Source organism: Sitophilus oryzae, unplaced genomic scaffold (genome assembly GCF_002938485.1).
Source record: "Sitophilus oryzae breed Bouriz unplaced genomic scaffold, Soryzae_2.0 scaffold_306_pilon_pilon, whole genome shotgun sequence".
Classification (NCBI taxonomy): domain Eukaryota; kingdom Metazoa; phylum Arthropoda; class Insecta; order Coleoptera; family Curculionidae; genus Sitophilus; species Sitophilus oryzae.
Window position 1 is genome coordinate 1257078 of NW_022146870.1, and position 21817 is coordinate 1278894.

The 21817-nt window shown below is 32.8% G+C and overlaps 1 protein-coding gene and 1 long non-coding RNA gene across 2 annotated transcripts in view; one reads left to right on the forward strand and one right to left on the reverse strand.

Annotated features, from left to right (window-relative positions):
* The window catches only part of LOC115884624 (protein tiptop), a 166461-nt gene that overhangs the window by 128961 nt on the left and 15683 nt on the right, over window positions 1-21817 (forward strand). The gene's annotated exons all lie outside the window — the stretch shown is intronic.
* LOC115884628 lies at window positions 2752-3729 on the reverse strand. The gene is made up of 3 exons (XR_004050583.1): window positions 3213-3729; window positions 3054-3161; window positions 2752-3001 (listed from the first exon to the last, which is right to left on the reverse strand). It is a non-coding gene; the product is annotated as an uncharacterized LOC115884628 (long non-coding RNA).

Genomic DNA, 21817 nt, shown 5'->3' on the forward strand with positions numbered 1-21817 from the left:
GCCGTCTCATGCTCGTCTCCCTTGATATTATCAACAAATTGTCCATGTCCGAGTCGGGTTAAGGCAGCCGCGGACATGGATTCCGGCCGCTGCCGATTCTATAAATTGGCGAAAGATCGGAATCGAGCTCTGAGAAAGTCCCGCTGCTCCGCGCTCTCGGGAGCAGCAGGTACCGCGTTCATTAACGACCATCTGATACGGCGTTGGCCGGGTCTTGAGATATTGAGTAACTGGGACTGGACGGTACGGGCCCTTTTTTAGGTACTGCACTGCTATCAGATTTTCGTGAAGTGATGTGGAGTTGAAAAATATAAGTTAGTAGTTGTAGCAGCATTATTTGAGTTAGAATAAATAAAATAAATAAATAAATAAATAAATGCCTTTATTGTCAAAAATTTTGTTGTCAATTTGTAGACAAAGGTAAAGTAAACAAACAAAAGAGAATACAAAACATGTGTATACAAATTACATTGTCAGTCTTGTTGTTTAAAATAAATATTTATAAATGTTTACAATGTCAAATAATAAAAAAACAAAAATTAAAAATATTTAGTAAGTAGAAGATCAAATTGGATTATCAAAATATAAGTCATTTACGGCGTAGAAAGTCTTATCTAGTAAATAAGATTTCAATGCTTTGCGAAATGAAGAAAATGATGTTATGGATTTGATTTCAAATGGCAGGTGATTGTGCATTATTTTCGAATTGTATAATATTGAACTTTTAACTAACTCTGAGCGTGGGGTAGGTAGATGAAGATCTTGCTCCGCGTTCCTGAGTGGATAAGTGTAAGATGGCCTTTCTTGAGAAGCTGATACATGCTTACGTTTTAGGCAAACGGATTCAAATATAAATAAGGAAGGAAGAGTTAATATTTTCAATTTTTTAAAAAAGTATTGGCAGTGAGTTCTGCTGATTAGTCCCAGTGAATATCGAACAGCTCTCTTCTGGAGCTTAAAAATGAGGTCAAATTGAGCCGTACCACACGTATCCCAGAATGGAAGGGCATATCTGAGGTGCCACTCAAAAAATGCATAACAAACAGTTCTAGCCACTGACAAGTTAAGCTCCTTAGAAACAGATCTTAATGCAAAACAGGCTGATCTTAATTTTTTTCAACAAAGCGTCGATACGCATGTCCCATTTCAGAGAATTGTCTACAACAAGCCCTAAGAATTTTACAGATTTTACGACGTCAATGGTGGTGTTTGTTTTGTGTTATAGATATCACCACAATTATTGATTCTTACTTAAGCTAACTTAGTGATATTCTTGTATCAAATATTGACCATTGAAATATAATTATTTCACAGCAACTCAATATTTTCTCTAATTTTACAAGTTGCACTTCTACCTGTTTTAATAAGAAAAATATATACTAGATATTGTATTCCAACTACTAACTATTGTACTCCTACTGTTAACGTTGATTTGTACTCCAACAGAGTGGACCTACCTGTAGTAATAAAAGAGCATTATAAACCAAGCAACTGCATTGAGCTGAGTATCCATTGGCTTCTGCTTTCAACATTTTCTTGTATTATTAGCTATAGCAATTAAACCAAGGAAATGCATTTAGCTGAGTGGTCATTGCTTCTGCTGTCAACATTTTCTTGTGTTATGGGTTTTAGCAGTTAAACCAAGGAAATACATTGAACTGGGTTGTTATTGGGTTCTACTTTCAAGGGGCAGTTCGTCTTTGGAGATTTTCATTATGTAACTGAGATACTAGCTTTATTTTTAGGGGCTTTAATCTTGCAGTTTTTCGAATAATTCCATTATATTTAGCCTTGATGTATTACCAAGTTTGTGATCAATATAACAGGAAACACCAAAACAACACTCTACATATCGGATCATTAAGTTCGGGTAAAGACTACAATTTAATTAAGATATTCCCTATTTCTAAAGGTAAAAAGACAATAATTCTTCTTCGTCATTGTTTCAGATAACGGCATGGCTCTCTCTATGATATTAGGGAAATTTTTAAGCGTAGTTTCTACACCGTCTAATTGATTATATGCAATAAAAATGCAATGTTGAAATTTCCACTCGATAATATGACTCGAAATATGATTTTGCACAATTTGTAGTTTATTACACTTTATTTTATCAGTTAAAATTATTGAATTATTTAGCGCCATAAATAAATATATTTACGACTTATAATAGGTACCCATATAACACACCACCACATACTGAGTGTTTTAGAGATTTTATGAACTTAATTACAGGGTTATAAACATAAAGAATTTGCAAAGTCGATGATGGCTATCTGATAACAATCTTCAAAGTAGTCAATGTTATCCATACGCAACACGTTAGATAGGTATTTGCGGTTATGAACATTCCTGCAAATGTTACCTATAGTGCCTCTAAACCAAATAACTACCTCTATATTATCGGAGTAAAATAATTACTCTAAGATCTGGTAGATATAAAATTTTAGTTTACACTTAGTAGACACATTATAAAAACTCAGGTACTTTATTTTTAAGCCTATTTTTATCTTGACTATTCAATATCTTTTTTTGCATTGCAACCGTGGTTATAGGTAGAGTGGAATTGAAACCATAAATTGTTGGTGAGTCACTTCAATATCATGCTAGAAGCATGTTCAACACAATGAATTTGAATTATGCATAAATTAAGTGCACAATTACATACCTAAAATGCCAAAACTACCTGAAGTAATACCAATTAAAACAACTTTCTATCAATATATTAATATATTTCAAAAATAGCAGGTATGTATCATATCAATTTAATTATTACATTTATTTGTTTCAACCATGGTTCAAAATTTTCTCGTATAAAAGCCGGCCTTCAAATTTAAGTTTGTAGCTTATTCATAGTTCCAAAGACTTTCGTTAAATCATGCTTATTTGTCAAAACTAACTACAGCATAACTGGTATAATAGGGAAAGTTTACTTATGGTATAGGTATCCCGTTCTCATCAACAAACAAAGTTTTTCCAATTGTTTCGACTGAATTAAGTACTAAAATTCTAAATGTTATTCCAACTTTATTTCTTCTTACCTATTAACTTACTTCTGTTGGCGTACTTTGCGCTAAAAGGTAACATAAAATAAATGCTAATACAAATGAAAAACACTTGTACGGAAACCATTCGTTTATAACCTCTTAACATATATAGGCCTAAAAAATTAAATTTATGAAATTGAATATTAATATACCACCTGATATTACGTTAAAATGAAGGTAAACTGTAGATAATAAACGTAATTCTATTACAATTAATAAATATTTTATTTTACGGCTTGCCTGTCAATGTTGGTCGGCCATATTGGCGCCGGACCGACCAGCTGCTTAAAAAGCCGAAACAGCGAAATGTTGGCCTCCTTTTTAAATTTGCCGCTAGTTTTGGCGCCAATATGGCGGTAATTGCGGTACTTTATATATCTAGGGACTTTAGGAACGCCCTGAACGCAGCGCCAGTTTAGTGTCAGAACAGGGTGCGGAGAAACCAGAGATATTGGGAGAAACTAAACTTCTTCTTCTTTTGAGTTGTAATGGCCTATTAATATACACTTTACGATATTACGATTCGGACAGATAATGATCAGCCGACATTTTTGATTTCGCTTAGTCGCACAATTGATTTTGGAAATCGCCCAATTTGCGACTTGCGATTTTTGCTAAAAAATGGTCGCCAAATTTTGAAAAAAGTAGCCCAAATTGCGACAAATCGCCCAATCTGGCCACACTGCTCGGGAGCAGCAGGTACCGCGTTCATTAACGACCATCTGATACGGCGTTGGCCAGGTCTTGAGATATTGAGTAACTGGGACTGAACGGTACGGGCCCTTTTTTAGGTACTGCACTGCTATCAGATTTTCGTGAAGTGATGTGGAGTTGAAAAATATAAGTTAGTAGTTGTAACAGCATTATTTGAGTCAGAATAAATAAAATAAATAAATAAATAAATGCCTTTATTGTCAAAAAATTTTACAATTTGTAGACAAAGGTAAAGTAAACAAACAAAAGAGAATACAAAACATGTGTATACTAATTACATTGTCAGTCTTATTGTTTAAAATAAATATTTATAAATGTTTACAATGTCAAATAATAAAAAAATAAAAAACAAGAATTCAAAAATATTTAGTAAGTTTAGAGTAAATATAGTAATAGCAAATATTAAACCAGTGTTTACAAGATCAAATTCGATTATCAAAATATAAGTCATTTACGGCGTAGAAAGTCTTGTCTAGTAAATAAGATTTCAATGCTTTGCGAAATGAAGAAAATGATGTTATGGATTTGGTTTCAAATAGCAGGTGATTATTTTCGAATTGTATAATATTGAACTTTTAACTAACTCTGAGCGTGGGGTAGGTAGATAAAAATCTTGCTCCGCGTTCCTGAGTGGATAAGTGTAAGATGGCCTTTCTTGAGAAGCTGATACATGCTTACGTTTTAGGCAAACGGATTCAAATATAAATAAGGAAAAAAGAGTTAATATTTTAATTTTTTTTTAAAAGTTCTGGCAATGAGTTCTGCTGTTTAGTCCCGCAGTGAATATGAAACAGCTCTCCTCTGGAGCTTGAAAGTGCGGTCAAATTGAGTCGCACAACACGTACCCCAGAATGGAAGGGCATATCTGAAGTGCGACTCAAAAAGTGCATAATAAACAGTTCAAGCCACTGACAAGTTGAGTTCCTGAGAAACAGATCTTAATGCAAAACAGGCAGAGCTTAATTTTTTTCGACAAAGCGTCGATATGTTGTCCCATTTCAGAGAATTGTCTACAACAAGCCCTAAGAATTTAACAGATTTTACGACGTCAATAGTGGTGTTGTTAAATACAAAAAGCTGCAGTGAGTTTTTATACGACAAAACTTTAGTTTTAGAAATGTTGAGACTCAGGAGGTTCAAATCGCACCAAGATTTAATGGTGATTAAGTCATTTGATATAATCCTGTGAAGTGCCATGACGTCCTTGTTGCTCCTTCTCTTGTTAGATATAGATATCACCACAATTGTTGATTCTTACTTAAGCTAACTTAAATATAATTATTTCACAGCAACTTAATATTTTCTCTAATTTTACAAGTTGCACTTCTACCTATTTTAATAAAAAAATATATACTAGATATTGTACTCCAACTACTAACTATTGTATTCCTACTGTTAACGTTGATTTGTACTCCAAGAGAATGGACCTACCTGTAGTAATAAAAGAGCATTATAAATCAAGGGATTGCATTGAGCTGAGTGTCCATTGGCTTCTGCTTTCAACTTTTTGTTGTATTATTAGTTATAGCAATTAAACCAAGGAAATGCATTTAGCTGAGTGGTCATTGCTTCTGCTGTCAACATTTTCTTGTGTTATGGGTTTTAGCAGTTAAACCAAGGAAATGCATTGAACTGGGTGGTTATTGGGTTCTACTTTAAAGGGGCAGTTCGTCTTTGGAGATTTTCATTATGTAATTGAGATACTAGCTTTATTTTTAGGGGCTTTAATCTTGCAGTTTTTCGAATAATTCCATTATATTTAGCCTTCATGTATTACCAAGTTTGTGATCAATATAACAGAAAACACCAAAACAACATTCTACATATCGGATCATTAAGTGCGGGTAAAGACTACAATTTAATTAAGATATTCCCTATTTCTAAAGGTAAAAAGATAATAATTCTTCTTCGTCATTGTTTCAGAAAACGGCATGACTTTCTCTATGATATTAGGGAAATTTTTAAGCGTAGTTTCTACACCGTCTAATTGATTATATGAATATATGCAATAAAAATGCAATGTTGAAATTTCCACTCGATAATATGACTCGAAATATGATTTTGCACAATTTGTAGTTTATTACATTTTATTTTATCAGTTAAAATTATTGAATTATTTAGCGCCATAAATAAATATATTTACGACTTATAATAGGTACCCATATAACACACCACCACACACTGAGTGTTTTAGAGATTTTATGAACTTAATTACAGCGTTATAAACATAAAGAATTTGCCAAGTCGATGATGGCTATCTGATAACAATCTTCAAAGTAGTCAATGTTATCCATACGCAACACGTTAGATAGGTATTTGCGGTTATGAACATTCCTGCAATGTTACCTATAGTGCCTCTAAACCAAATAACTACCTCTATATTATCGGAGTAAAATAATTACTCTAAGATCTGGTAGATATAAAATTTTAGTTTACACTTATTAGATACATTATAAAAACTCAAGTACTTTATTTTTAAGCCTATTTTTATCTTGACTATTCAATATCTTTTTTTGCATTGCAACCGTGGTTATAGGTAGAGTGGAATTGAAACCATAAATTGTTGGTGAGTCACTTCAATATCATGCTAGAAGCATGTTCAACACAATGAATTTGAATTATGCATACACTATTATTTTCTGCATTAACGACTAATGCTAAAAAGGGTAAATGCGTTTCTTTTCCTTTATGGTTGTAAGAAGGTTACCCTGTAATGCAGTATTAGTATGAATGTCAATTATTAGTAACTATTTTTGTTATACAGAGTAATTAGTATATAAGACAACTGAGAACAATTATTATATTTAAAAATATATATAATGTTCAAAATTGTGACACTATTTGGAAGAAGCAATCTCGCTATAATAAATTGCTATAAACAATCTTGTTATAATTCTATCTAGAATTATATGCATTTAGAATTTTAAGGTTTCATGTAAACAAATATAGTATGGTTTCCATACCGTATTGCTGCTTCAACAATTCAGGCAATTTATCATTGCTGATCAGTACTAGTGGCTTCATCTTCACATTCGAATGTCTCTTTTATTTTCTTCTTCTTTTTCCGTGCTATGCTGGAAAAAGTAGTTTAGTAGCAGATTAAGGTGCAAAATTTGTAATTTTTTCGACATCAATCCAGATATTTTAAGGAAATTTTATGGAATAATTTGTTGTGATCTTTTCTCAGAAAAAGTATGGATATATCAAGAACTAAACAAATATTTTTTCTATTAGTTAAAAACGGTAATTTATAACTATGTTGCTGTATAGATCTTTTTCGTTTTATAATATGCCTAGTCTTTTTGCAAAATGCCGAGTTATTCGATATGCCTGCGATATATACAAGGTGTTTTAAAAAACGTGCCATCTCTCGTAGGGAGATTCCTCACTTAAAAATAAGATTTTGTTTTCATATCAACATATAGGTCCGATTTTGCTTTGTTTTGTAGCTACAGGGTGTTAAAGTCTTAATATTTTTTCGGTTTATTATAGTTTCCTTCCAAGTGCTTTTAGCGTTTCGAATGAAATTTTGATGGGAAAAGTTACTATAAATGTGGCTGATTATTAGTGGTGATTATTTTAAAGCTAAAAAAGTGTCGACATATTCATCAGGGACGTGCATATGGGTTATCACTGGAATATTTTTCTAAAAAAATCATGTTCGCCACAGACATTTCTTTTTTCTCTTTATTAACGAAATAGTATATAAGCAGTTATATAATGCCGATTAAAAGTTATCTCTTGATATGAACGGCGTACACAATTTTGATGTCAAAAGAAAAAAATTGGTGGCGCACATGTTTTTGAAAAATAATCCAATGATAACCCATAAGCACGTGAAGCCTGATGACGCACGTGAGCCTGATGAATATGTAGACACACTTTTATCATTAAAATATGTAGCACGTATAGTAACTTTTACCCTTAAAAATCACTAAAAGTACTTGGAAGAAAATTATAATAAATCAAATGATTATTAAGACCTTAACACCCTGTAGCTATGAAACAAAGCAGAATCGGACCCATGTTGACATGAAAAATAAATTTTATTTTTAGGTGAGAAATCTCCCCACCAGAGATGGCACATGTTTCTTGGAACACCCTGTATATATATTTGATATCAATTAAACTTTTAGTTACGTAATCGAGGGCGCGATTTTTAAATTCAGTGTCGCCAACCATGGAGATATTCGGCGCCGGGCTGACTAACTAGAATTTAAATTTCGCGCTGGGGATTCAGGTGGTAGCTCTGCTGTAAAAATGTCAAGTTGCCGCATTTATTTATTTCCTGGCATTGTCATTCGTTTTGACCTCTAATTTTGTATTACGAGTTTTTGGTTTAAATAAATAGTGTTGTGATACTTTAACCTTGAAAATGTTTACTAGCAGACCTTGCAGTCGAACATTGTTCTTTTTAGAACATTTTTAGTGCGAAATGTACGAGATAGCTTAACAGTCGTATCGCAACCTTATTAGAATATTTTGAACAGAAAAGCGGTAGTAATGGCCTTTTATCGAGCCTTTTATGTGCTTTAATCGCTGCTAAAAAGGTGAGTTTTTCTTGATTTAAATAATAACTGTTTATATATTTATAACTAATTTATTTTTATTTCCTAAAATATTTTGATTGAAAGAAAATATGTAAAATTGGGCAAAGCTTTACCGGCCAAGCCTAGTCACGTGACTAAAAGTTTATTTGGTATGAATTGTGTAACAGTGATAGTTGTCTGTTATTTTAATTTTGTTCACAGACAAATTATAGTTCTTACCATTTATGTATGCGTCTGTCCAAATCTTCTCTGACTTATTAGACAGACTTTATGGACAGGCTTGGTAGATTTTGAGTAAAAATTTATGATATAATCTGGGGTAACCAAATAGGTTGCCATTAAATTCAAATTCAAATTTAAATTCAAATTTTTTATTAGACCCCATTACGTTTTACAGATTAATAATTTTACTATTCTTAATAAATGTGTGTCTAAATGGATCGCACCGCGATTAAAAAACCAATACAAAGACACAAAGTGCCAGAGTGGTGCAAAAATAAACAGAAATTAGATAAATAAACAAAAAAAAAGATAAAATATAATTTTATCAGGGATTAGCGGAGATAAGCAGAGAGGCATAACGAAACAGTGTAAAATCCGGAACAGCAACCAATGACGTACATATCAGAAGAACAAGAACCTCACAAATCAGTCAGAGATATTATAATTTTCACGAATTTAGTAAATGATTTTTAATTTGTTTTTATAATTTGTAAAACAGTGCTCGGTGGCGTAGAGGTACAGGCTCTCGTCTACCAATCTGAAGGTAGTGGGTTCGAATCCCACACTCGGCATTTCATCAGCCTGCTATTTTTATTAAAATAAAAATAGTTTGGGTACCTAAGTCGACTCAGCCTTAAATGAGTACTTGGGATTCACAATCCTGAGGTAATAATAGGCGGTTGAAGCGTAGTGCTAACCACATTACCTTCCTTGTATACCGAACGGCTCTAGTATAGCAAGCTGTACCTTGCTACTCCCAAGACGTTAAACGCTATATACGGGAGCTATTATTATTATGATTATAATCTGTAAGTTATTAGAAACATTATTCCATAAATGTAGCGCTATGAAACTGAAAGATTTTTGGAAGTTAGCTGTTCGGTGTTGAGGAATTTTAAAATAATGCACTTGCCTAGTCGAATGAGCATGGTCAACGTAGTGAAATAATGAGAACAAACAGGGAGGCTGCTCTGTAGTTAAAATTCGATAAATGAATGTCATTAAATGAAATTGTCGTCTGTTAGTCATGGATAAAATAGATACATTTTTAAGATGTGGCGTTATATGATCTCTAAAAGGAATGTTAAAAGAAAACCGTAGACACGAGTTTTGAAGTATTTGGATTTTTCTAGAGAATCTAGCGTTTATGGATGTACCATAAACAACATCGCCGTAATCAAATAAAGATAAAATAAGTGTGTCACATAATTGATACTTAGTCTTTGATGGTATATAATATTTCTTAAGCGATGAAAAATTCTTCAAACGTATATAAGCAGCCTTTAATTTAGTAGTTTTAGTTTAATGTGCCTGAAAAGAAAGCTTCGCATCAAAATAGACTGCAAGATTTTTAGTCTCTGTAACAATGGGTATCACAACGTTATCTATATGGATATTCATGTTACCAGCCGTATTTGTAATTTTGTTTATATCACTACCAAATACTATAACACAAGATTTATCGGCATTTAATTTCAAATTATGATCCAGAGCATATTTATTAATTTTATTCAGATCGTGGTTAAAATTTAACTGAAATTGTTCCAAATTATTAATATCTATTTTGCAATAAATTTGAGAATCATCTGCATATTGCTGCAATTTAGAAAACTGTACTTCCTTATCCATGTCAGCCACATATAACGAAAATAAAAGTGGCCCCAGAATAGATCCCTGAGGAACCCCAGAAATCATAGGAATATAACTAGATTTTTGTTTTAAACTTCCTCGTTTCAATCAATTTTTGCAATAAATTTGAGAATCATCTGCATATTGCTGCAATTTAGAAAACTGTACTTCCTTATCCATGTCAGCCACATATAACGAAAATAAAAGTGGCCCTCAGAATAGATCCCTGAGGAACCCCAGAAATCATAGGAATATAACTAGATTTTTGTTTTAAACTTCCTCGTTTCAATCAATTTTTGCAATAAATTTGAGAATCATCTGCATATTGCTGCAATTTAGAAAACTGTACTTCCTTATCCATGTCAGCCACATATAACGAAAATAAAAGTGGCCCCAGAATAGATCCCTGAGGAACCCCAGAAATCATAGGAATATAACTAGATTTTTTTTTAAACTTCATCGTTTCATGACAACACAATGTGATCTATCTTTTAAAAGGTTTTTTTAACAATTCTAAAGAGCCGTCTGAAAATCCAAAATACTGTAATTTTGCTAGGAGCAATGAATGGTCTAGAGTATCAAATGCTTTACTAAAGTCTAGTAAGCTAAGACAAGTCATATTTTTATTTTCTTGATTTGTTCTAATATCATTAACCAGCTTCAGTAGACAAGTGGTAGTGCTGGAGTTCTTACGAAAACCAGATTGGCATTAAGAACAGTTTAGGGTCTAGAAAGGAAAATTCCTTCAATACGGACAATTTTTTATGATTGTAAGGTATTTTTTTATGAAGGTTAAAAAGTATCAATGGTTGTAGAATTATGCATACACATACGAAGCGAGTTGGCAATAAATTTAAGAAATTCGAACAAACCAATAATTAAATAATATTTTGTTGACGATATCGTTCCTATAATAATGTAAGACGCATCAAAACGAGATGGGTAATAAATGAATTTAGTATAAAATAGTAAGTATTTTTTACATTGAAAAATTGAAAATGTTTTAATTGAAAAAAAGTACCTAGAAACTTTGCAAATTTTCAAGAAGATTCAAGAACAAAACATTGACACCAATGAATTGACATAATTTGCTAAAATTTTTCGATCGACTATTTGCTTTATTGTCAGTACCAATCACTAACCCTAAAATCTTCTAGCATAGTATTGCCAACAATTTCAATTATTGTTGACCGCTCCTTATAAGCCAACTTAATAAAATATATATGTTTAAAATATTTATTAACCCTAAAAGTCCATGCACTAATATATTCGAAAACTAGAACCAAATTTGGCTAAAATTCGAGGAAACTATCGCATCAGCCTGATCGCGATCACTCAGTCCCCCCCACCACGACCACCATCGGCACACACAGACCTCTCCTCTTCTCGCCAACGAGACCCGCACCGAAAGAGGGCGTTCTCGTCGCTACAATGAACAATGCAAACATAAATCAAAGTAATTAGTATCGTTAAGCCGTTGTATCTACATGCTGAGTCGCTTCGTCGAGTCATTGGTCAGAATATAGCAGGATTCACTCCGCCTTTCGATGCGGCCGCTGCCGTATAGCAGGAATCCGCCCGGTCCGCGTTTTTTATCGCACAAAGCTGATTTGTTCTAGATACGTTCGTGCATGCCACCGACTGCCTGCTGCAGCGGCTGCACGTCGCTTTTATTCTTTTTTTTTTCGTCGCGTTTCTTTTTCTTGTTTTGTTTGTTCCCGTTTGTCGTCAGTTCTTTTTCTGTTTAGCGTAGAATTAGGCTCGATGTTTCTGGTGACTATTTTCTCTTTATTCATGGGGACAGTATCAGAATTTTAAATTAATACTCAATGGGTGATATACGATAAGTTTTATCAACTATCTATTATATTAAAATTTGTACTGTATCATGCAGTACTTTCAGAGCTATAACAGAGTGAGCACTACAACTTTTATTGCATTAATAATTGTTGTTTACAATCATAAAACTGGATATAACGACAAAATTTCTATATGTAGTTATTACTATATTACTACAGTAATATACAGGGTGGTCCGAATTGTATTTGCGATACTTGAGCGTCATATTCTGGAGATAAATAGTTTTTTTTATACAAGACGATAAAACGAGCACACGAGGCGCATTCACGAGCGATGAAATCGCGTGTGAGTTAATTTCGGGAGACGATAATGCAATTTTATCGTCGTGTATAAAACAATATTTTGGAAGCAAAAATGGAAGCAATTAAAAAACGTGCGAGAAGAAATAAAGTTTTTAACCTATCCTCGCTGTTAAAGTATCATTTAATCTACCTTTGCGGTTAAAGTACTGTTTTATCTACTATTTTTGATAGATATAAGGCAATTTTAACATGTTGCTATGGAAAAAAGTATAAAAATACCGATGGTGATATTTCAAAAAGTTGTTGTGCCAAATCAAAAGTTGTAGTCAGTTCCGGTGAAAGAGCAAGTGACCGAAAACAATCGAATACCTCAATCATTCCTAATTTATGTCATATACTAACATACCAAATCTCGTTTTTTTATCTGAAAAAAAATAAAAAATTTATGGGGGTAAGCCACTTTTGAGAAACACCCTGTATAGTGAAAGAGCTAAAATACATTCCTTAAATTTATTGTTAGATATTGAATAAATCGAAATATATAGATACACAAAATCTTTCAAACGAAATACAATAAACTTTAAGGGCTGATTCCTTCTTAAAAATAAAAGGTGGTAAAGAGTCAAGGTCTCAGTCTCAATATATATTATTAAAAAGTTAAATTGTGACACGTGTTTCGCTCATACGAGCATCTAAAATATTATTTTATTATATTATGTAACAATATTTTTCATACGAGCATTTAAAACGAAAGGCCAAGGCGTTACCTTAAAAGGAAAAAAGTCAATCTCCATAGTTATCACTTTTTGAAAATATGCGGGAGGGTCATTTTAACTATTTACACCATTATCCTTATTTAGCCGAATTGCAGAAAAACTTACGTTCAATTAGTATTTATGTTTCCTTTTTAGTTTAAGTAAAAATTGTTTTTTCAAAAAGATTTTGCACATAAGTTTGTGGTGGTTTAATTAAATTTATTATGAAAACGAGCCATATCTAATATAAAATACCTAAAATTGGTTTGGTTTGGTTTGGACTGACAGTGACAATTGTGTCTGTTATTTTAATTCATAGTCAAACTGTATCTTCTGTCATTTTTTGGATGTCTTCTGTCAAAATCTTCCCTGATTCGTTACACAGAATATATTTTAAACTAACGGTTTAATTAAAATATAGGCAAGCCAGCTCTTTAGATATTGAGTAATAATAACAAGCGGTAAACGTACTGTATGACCAATAAAATGACGTCCGGTTTGGTTTGGCTGGAAATGACAACGATTTTATTTCCCAGTCATCTCTGATGCCGTTTTTTTAGGCGTGTGGTATTATTATAGAGTGTTATTAGCAAACGTACAAACATATAGGTTTTTCTACCTAATAACTTTTCAATAGTAAAGTTTTCCTATTCAATGTGAATAAACAACACTTGTTCTAGTTTATAATCCCGCAATTAAGAGTATTAATACAACATTGCTTATGCTGTTATCTTCTTTTTATGACAGGGATAAGTCAACACAGTCCTTATCTTGATTTTGTCTTCTTCGGAGCGCTATAATCTGTATAATTTCAGTACTTCTTAGACCACAATGAAGTGATGTCGTAGTTATTTCATGTAATTTTTTTGTTGTGTTTTTTATTTCGAGTTTTTGGAGAAGTGTTTAGAAATTGTTTTCTCAAAATTTTCCAAGTAAGTACTTACATGTTTCTAAGATTTGTATATTGTGAATGAAGTATTTGTGTATACGATAAAAACAGATTTTTGAATAAGATGATTATTTAAAAACCAAACTTGCTGTACTATCAGTTGCATTATTAACAATTTTGCTGTTATGTTGTGAAACACATATTTAATTTACTTCAAAAATAACCTGTTCAATAAAAAAAGTTTTGAAAAAAATGGGTGTAATTTGAACTGGATAATTTAATGGAGTTATATGAATTGTATCCTAATTTGTGGGATTACTATCCGAAAATAACGGATATAGTGACGCGAACATTCGAAGAAAGTTTTTATAATATCCTTCATTCTATTGTTCTATGTTTCTTTTAATAATGTTTTCCTCTTTGTTTTCTTCCACTTTTAATCAAATTTTTCATCCAATATTAGTGAGATCTCTTCATTTTTTTCCACGGGACTTAAAAACAAGATTGTAACAACTAGCGGCAACCTTACCACGAGCTGCTTGTACTCTGAGGCAGATAAAACAGTTCCTCCCCGATAAATTAGAAAATTGCAGGTATTAATCGATATCTATATATATTTTTTCCTTCATTCTACAATAAATTGTTCGTGATCTTCCTTTAAACGCGCTTCTTGCCTATATCCGACAATCTCTGTATATCCATCTCATTTTGATATTATGTACAGAGGTGTTCTGGTATTTCCCCATTTTTCCCACAGAATCTGCATTTGCCGTTGTTTCTTAGCTTCAATCTACTGAGGTGTTCATTGAGAAGACTGTGTGCTGTTAAAAACCCCGTGACAGTTCGAAGATTGTTCTTATTTAAATCAAAGAAAATCTTTGGTCTCCCTTGGTCGTCCTGAAAATCCTGATAAACTTCTTCGAGTGTTACGGATAGAACTTCCAGGTTTTTGAGTTCTGCTTTCAGTTGGTTCCAACTTGTGAAGCAGAACGGTTCTGATGCAGTTAGTGGAGTGTTCGCTAATTTTCTAGCTGGACCATTTGCTTTTTCATTATCTTCTATCGCTTAGTGGACTGGCACCCAGAGTAGGAGGACTTGATTTTCTTTGCCTAATTTGTTCAGCTGCTTACAGAAGCTGGACAATCCTATTCCTTGACCAATTTCGATTTAACGGTTACTGAGTTGATCTTCAGCCCTTAAGGCTGCTTAACTATTGGAGAAGATGACTATATTTCTTGGTTGAGATAGTTCCTATCTAAGATAAGTTGTCCGCATCTCATGGGTAGATGCCCATTGGTTACTATTTAGTTTTCGGTCCGAATACTTCTATCCCTGTTAATATTTTGATTTTGGAAGCATCGGTATCGGTATACCACGTTATGGTGTAGTCTTTTAACTACCCAGAAAATGTTTCTGTCTTCCAATTCTTTTTGTTGTTTAATATACAGTAGGGTGTTTCTCAAAGTTGTACACCTGAACCTTACTTCTTATTTACGTTGCCATATTTGTGAACAAAAAACGAATGGAAGCTTAATATTTTGGAATTTTATCAGTTTCAAGGAATTGGAAGCAGGAATACAAAAGTAAATGAAATTTTAACTTTGATTAGATTCATGTTAGGAAATTGAAGAGAAATCATTTACTGTTTAATTTTACTATACCGGGTGCGTCTCAAAAGTGGCTCACCTCTATAACTTTTTTAATTTTTCTGATAAAGAAACGAGATTTGGTATATTAGTATATGACATAAATTAGGATTGATTGACGTATTCTTTTTTTTTAGTCACTTCTTGTTTCACCGGAAATTACTACATCTTTTGATTTTTAAATGGCACCTTCGGTATTTTATTTACTTCATTTAATAGAAAATGACATTCTGAATAGAATGACATATCATATGTCAACTTTTGACATTCTCGTTTAATAAAAAATCGTATTTTAAAATTCAATCTAGAGTGCCATGGCTATATTAAAAACAATAATTCTTAATCAAGGAGCCTTGGAAAAATAGATTTGATCGTCTAATGTTTTTAGTGTCTTGTCCTGGCCAGTTAAAAAATGCCCAAATCGTATTTTTAATCATATCTCAATTTTTTCAAATGGAATGAGGGTGGCTCATTAGCATATTTGGAAAAAGCATTTTTTACTAATAATTTGATACCACACACTTGGTATTCCGAGTCAAATTTTTGTTATGAACCGCAAGTTATAATTTCAAATAAACCATATGCGAAAAATGACATATCATCACGTCATTCTATTTAGAGTGTCATTTTATATCGAATAAAGTAAAAACATACAGAGGGTGCCATTTAAAAATCAAAAGTTGTACTCATTTCCGGGGAAACAGGAAGTGACCGAAAACAATTGAATACGTCAATCAATTCTAATTTATGTCATATACTAACATACCAAATCTCGTTTTTTTAACTGAAAAAAATAAAAAAGTTATAGGGGTGAGCCACTTTTGAGACGCACCCGGTATTTAAAAAATCTTGTATAGTATAAAATTATGCTGCACTGTGCTAAATATGTATTTTTTTGGCCACATAATATTTTATTTTGATAACACGACAGAACTCAACAAACACGATGAAATATTCCCTTCACATTTTCCCAGTTGAAACAAATACTATCTCCGTCCCTTTTTCCAATTTTCGCTCAATATTTAAAATTATCAGCGACCCGTCATTTCGTCCAATCTCCGTTTTCTGTTTGTTCTCTGTAATAAGCTGATTGACAGACAGGCCAACGAAAATACGAATCATTCTCTCATCGCGACTGTGTTCATTATAAAGTTTTATTATAACTCATCAGGAAGACTCTTCTCTCGGTTCTTTGTGAGATCATTTGAATTTTCCCTAGACGTTCTTTAGCTGACGTGCAGTTCCATTGGCGGAACAGTATAAATTTTTAATATTTTTTAGACTGTATTTCCTTCTTAACCTTAGTTGTAGTTTTCTGTTCTGTTTCTCTATGAGTTAATTGCATTTTTAATTGAATTTTATATTAAGGTACGCGGTTCCTGAAGAATATTTATCATTATCGTCAGTTCGTCGCCAAATTTACCTGTGTAAAATGTCATGCAATGTCATTTGTGTCGAAGGAAAAGCTTGATCTACCCGACCAGTTCAACCAGAGGTTCACAAACTTTTTTTTCTTAGACCACTTTCTAAATTTTACTGGTTTCGATGATCCCTCATGGTTCCCTTTTCTACTATATTCCCAAAACTCATACAAAAATGTGAAGATTAGATCTAACAATGGATATTTGCGTCGTTGCTGTGTTCCAACACTAAATTCGGAGTGGTAAAAATAAAAATAATATATTTTCTTTTGTTTGATTTATTAAAATAATAATATGATTACAGACGGAATAGAATTAAATATAAACGTTAAAAACGTACCGTAACTTTAACAATGCAAATCAGTGATAAAAAATAGTCTCTTTGTCTTAACTTTAATGGGAGGAATGTATTTAATGGATTGATAGCAAATTGTCAATATTTAGCTTTAGTTTTGCTTTAGCTTTATCTCCCCATTCTGTGATGTTCAATCTGTCATTTTTTTGTTAATAGGTTTGTAGCGACACTAAAAGCACAGAATATCTAGCTACGCAACAGAAAAATACTCGAAATGAAAGAGCTAAAATTGCACAAATAGAATACTAGATGGCGCGACAATATCATAATCAGAATATAATTAGAAATTTTGAACTTTCGGTTTTGGATTGACGGCTCGTCGACGGCCTTAAAACTCGGCTAAATATGCACAGTTGCCAGATTTAAAAAGACTTGAATTGGCATCCCATTCTTTTTATTGTGTATAATGCAGTATGTGTTTCTTTCTCTCTCTTTGGTCCGTTTCCCTGAAGAGGGATTAGTGTCAGATACACTTATATTAATTATTCCTTTGGCTATTAAAATAGTTTTAAGTATATTATTACAAAACATATACATTTTTAATATACACTATACCTTATAATGTTAACTAAGAAAATACCTTTAATTACCTTTAAAATTAATAATATACAGGGCGATTGATAGTGATATTTATTAATGCTGGAACGTTAGTAATGAAATATAAGTTTAATAATAATGGAAATAATTTATTAAAATGCAGTACAAAAAATGTTAACTGACTAAAAAAATACTATAATAACAAATTTCTTCCGTTTGCCACGTTATTAAAATAGAACTAGGTAGATTTTAAAAAGTGACACAGGTACAATAATAATATATTAGTTCGGCATAAAAGTTGCTGTCACCGACATCGAATAATAAATTAAAATTCGTAAAATAAATTAAAATTATTATATAAACAGATCTTTATAAAGAAACGCAAGTATACCAAATTTGGGCCCAATCGAACTCCAGGAAATGATATCATAATAGTGTACTATATTATGGTACCACTCGATATACTTTAAGGTACCATAATATTGCAATGTCACCTAAGATCCGTAGTATACCAAATTTAAGAACAATCGAACGCCATGAAATGGTATCGTAATATGGTACTATATTAAGGTACCACTTTATATACATCATAGTTCAATCATATTACAATGTAACCGAAGATACGTAGTATACCAAGTTTGAACCCAATCGAACGCCAGGAAATGGTATCGTAATATGGTACTATATTAAGGTACCACTTTATATGCATCATAGTACCATCATTTTACAATGTCACCGAAAATACGTAGTATCCCAAGTTTAAGCCCAATCGAACGGCATGTACGTAATATAGTACTATATTATGGTACCAGTTGATATGCTTCATGGTACCATAATAATGCAATGTGATCAAAAATACGCAAGTATATATCAAATATGAGCTCAATCGAACGCCAGGAAATGGTATTGAAATATGGTACTATATTAAGGTACCACTTTATATGCATCATAGTACCATCATATTACAATGTAACCGAAGATACGTAGTATAACAAGTTTAAGTCCAATCGAACGCCAGGAAATGGTATCGTAATATGGTACTATATTATGGTACCTCTTATTATGCTCCATGGTACCATAATATTACAATATCACCGAAGATACGTAGCATCCCAAATGTAAGCCCAATCGAACGCCATGTACATAATAAGGTACTAAATTATGGTACCAGATGATATGCATCATAGCACCATCATATTACAATGTCACCGAAAATACGTAGTATACCAAGTTAAGCCCTATTGCCGCCATGTACCTAATATTTGCTAAATTTATTCAAATATGGTAGTATAGAAACTACCACATCAATATGCTGATTGGTAGACATGATATTACAATGTCACTGGTATACCAAGTTTAAGCCCAATCAGAACGCCATGTATCGTAATATAGTACTATATTATGGTATCACTTGATATGCTTCTGAAAAAAACGGCGTCAGTTGGCTGCAAAGGACAATCGATGACATTTCCCATATAAATTTACATATAAAATGACAGTGATATTCATTTCATAGCTATCGCTAACGCCGTTTTTTCCCGATTATACAATATGAACTTGGTATGAACATAATCGAACGTCAGGAGGTGGTATCATAATAGTAGAACAATACTTATTATATTGTCGCCGAATTACAATGAAAATTCAGGATTCAATTATACAATCAAACGTCAGGAAGTAATTGTAATTTAGCTCATAAGATTTAATTCCAACTAACATGGCAACCTGAAAAAAACAGCTCTGATCTATTTTAATATGTTTAAATGATGTAGCAAATTTGAAGGTAGGCTTTATCAGGAAGTATTACGATATGAATTACACAATGGCAACACTGCACAAAATTCTTTTAAATTTTGTTTGTAGAAAACTGTATTCTTTTAAATTTATTGCCCTCTATTATGTAGTAGCGAAACTACCACATCAAAATATCTGATTTGGAGACAGACTTTTAAAGCCTGTCTCCTTTTGCTACCTACAATTTTATACATGTAACGAGGCTTCTGTTGCGTAGCTAGATATTCTGTACTAAAAGGTTCTTCGTATGATTAGGGAAACTCTATTAAAAGTTTCCTTGCAATTTCGGCAACAGCTCGGGATATTTTTCAGGTATTTCTGCCTGCAACCAAAATATTTGATTTTGGCTACATTTTTGAAAATTCACTTTCAGTTTTTCATTGTTGCTAAGCTCGAGCTCCACTTGTAATACCACATTCGCCACTTCCGTTTTATCATATGGTGTTCTGATCCATGGTACTATTTCTATCGTCAGAATATCTGCATTTAAATGTTAAACGTATGCCTGAACATCCTCATCAAGACTTATGTCAAGTTTGAAAATTGAGAGAATTCGTGCCGACTAATATCTAGCTTCGTGAATTCCAATTTTCCAAGAAAAACCGAACTTACACAATTTTTAAAAGCATTAAAACCGGCATCTGCTCCATATCCCAGACTAACTGAAACATTTTTTTTTCAAGCCAAGGGACAAATCTTATTTTTTCGCGCTATATGCTAAGATTGCATGAGAAAATTAGAATCTTAAAGTTTCAAAATGCATTTTTAAAGTCTCGACATCGCCATTCTTCACCGAAATATAGCTTGTCAAAAGTCACCGAAAATATTGGATTTTTTTTTGGTTCTAATTTTTTTGGTAAGTGTATTATCTGCCTAGATCTAGCCAGAAAAGGAGCGAACACTCCACTAACTGGACCAGAACCATTCTGCTTTCCAAGCGGAAAATCTTTGAACGGAACTGAAGAACCTGGAGTCCATCCGTACCCTGGAATAAGAATCTTCCAAAGGTTTAAGACACTCAGAAATTCAAAGAGAAAAATCAAAGATTTTCCGAAGAAGAAAGGTGATAACTCTTCTGGCGAAGATCAGCCCGAATCTCCCGTTTAGACAGAATTAGGAACGAGAGAATACGCGAAAAAATGAACGTGGGTGGTAACATTGTACAAGATATACAAGAAAAACAACCGCATTGGTACGGCCATGTACAACGAATGGCTGACGACAGAATACCAAAGCAAGTGTTGCAGTGGAAACTGTAGTAAGACAGACGTAAACGAGGCCGATCTAAACTTTCCGGGCATCAAGGAATCGACAGAGCCATGTCGGAAAGGAACTTAGTACCAGGAGATTGGGACAACAGACGGAAGTGGCGCATGGAGACCGGAGGGCGACGAAGGACGCTGTAAAAACCGGATACATACATACATGTTTATAATTATCTTTTTGTCAAATAAGAATCTTTAATTTGCAACGTTATGTTTATGATATGAAACAGAGTCATTTACTAAAACATTATAATGCTATCCTGAAAATATCATGATTTATATTAGTCTATAAACGTTTAATAATCTGACTCCCAGTTAAAATTTCCTATTTACGCCAATGACGTTACCCTTTTTCTCGCGACATTTTCCAATGAAAAGTTGATAAGGAAATAGACAGGCACAAAGTGAAGTAAATTTACATTGTTCTGTAGGCAAGACGAACCTGGGGGGAAATTGATGTTTGTTATGATTGGTTTTGTCAATAGCATCGCTTATTCGAAAAGTTTATTCATAAATCAGATCAGAAATTAATGGAAATATTTAGTGTCAGAGAGGGAAAGTTGTAGTTTATCTTCTTTCGTCACGATTTAATTATTATTATTGTTGTTTTTTGTTGCCCAATAAAGCGGGATATTAACGAAATCCATCGGCCAATAAATTTAAAATAACAGTATAGGTTTTTTAACGACAGATGGCAGATAAGAAAAAGGTACCACAGCCGTCCGAAATATTTCGTTATAAACTGCCGGTTTATGCATACCATCAAAAATACAGTTTTTCAATCCGACATAACTCTTCGAAATGTAATCTTAATTTAAGACTCGAATGAGAAAGCGATTTCTCCCTACCCTCCAACCGACTTAACGTTATTGATATGGTATTCATACGATC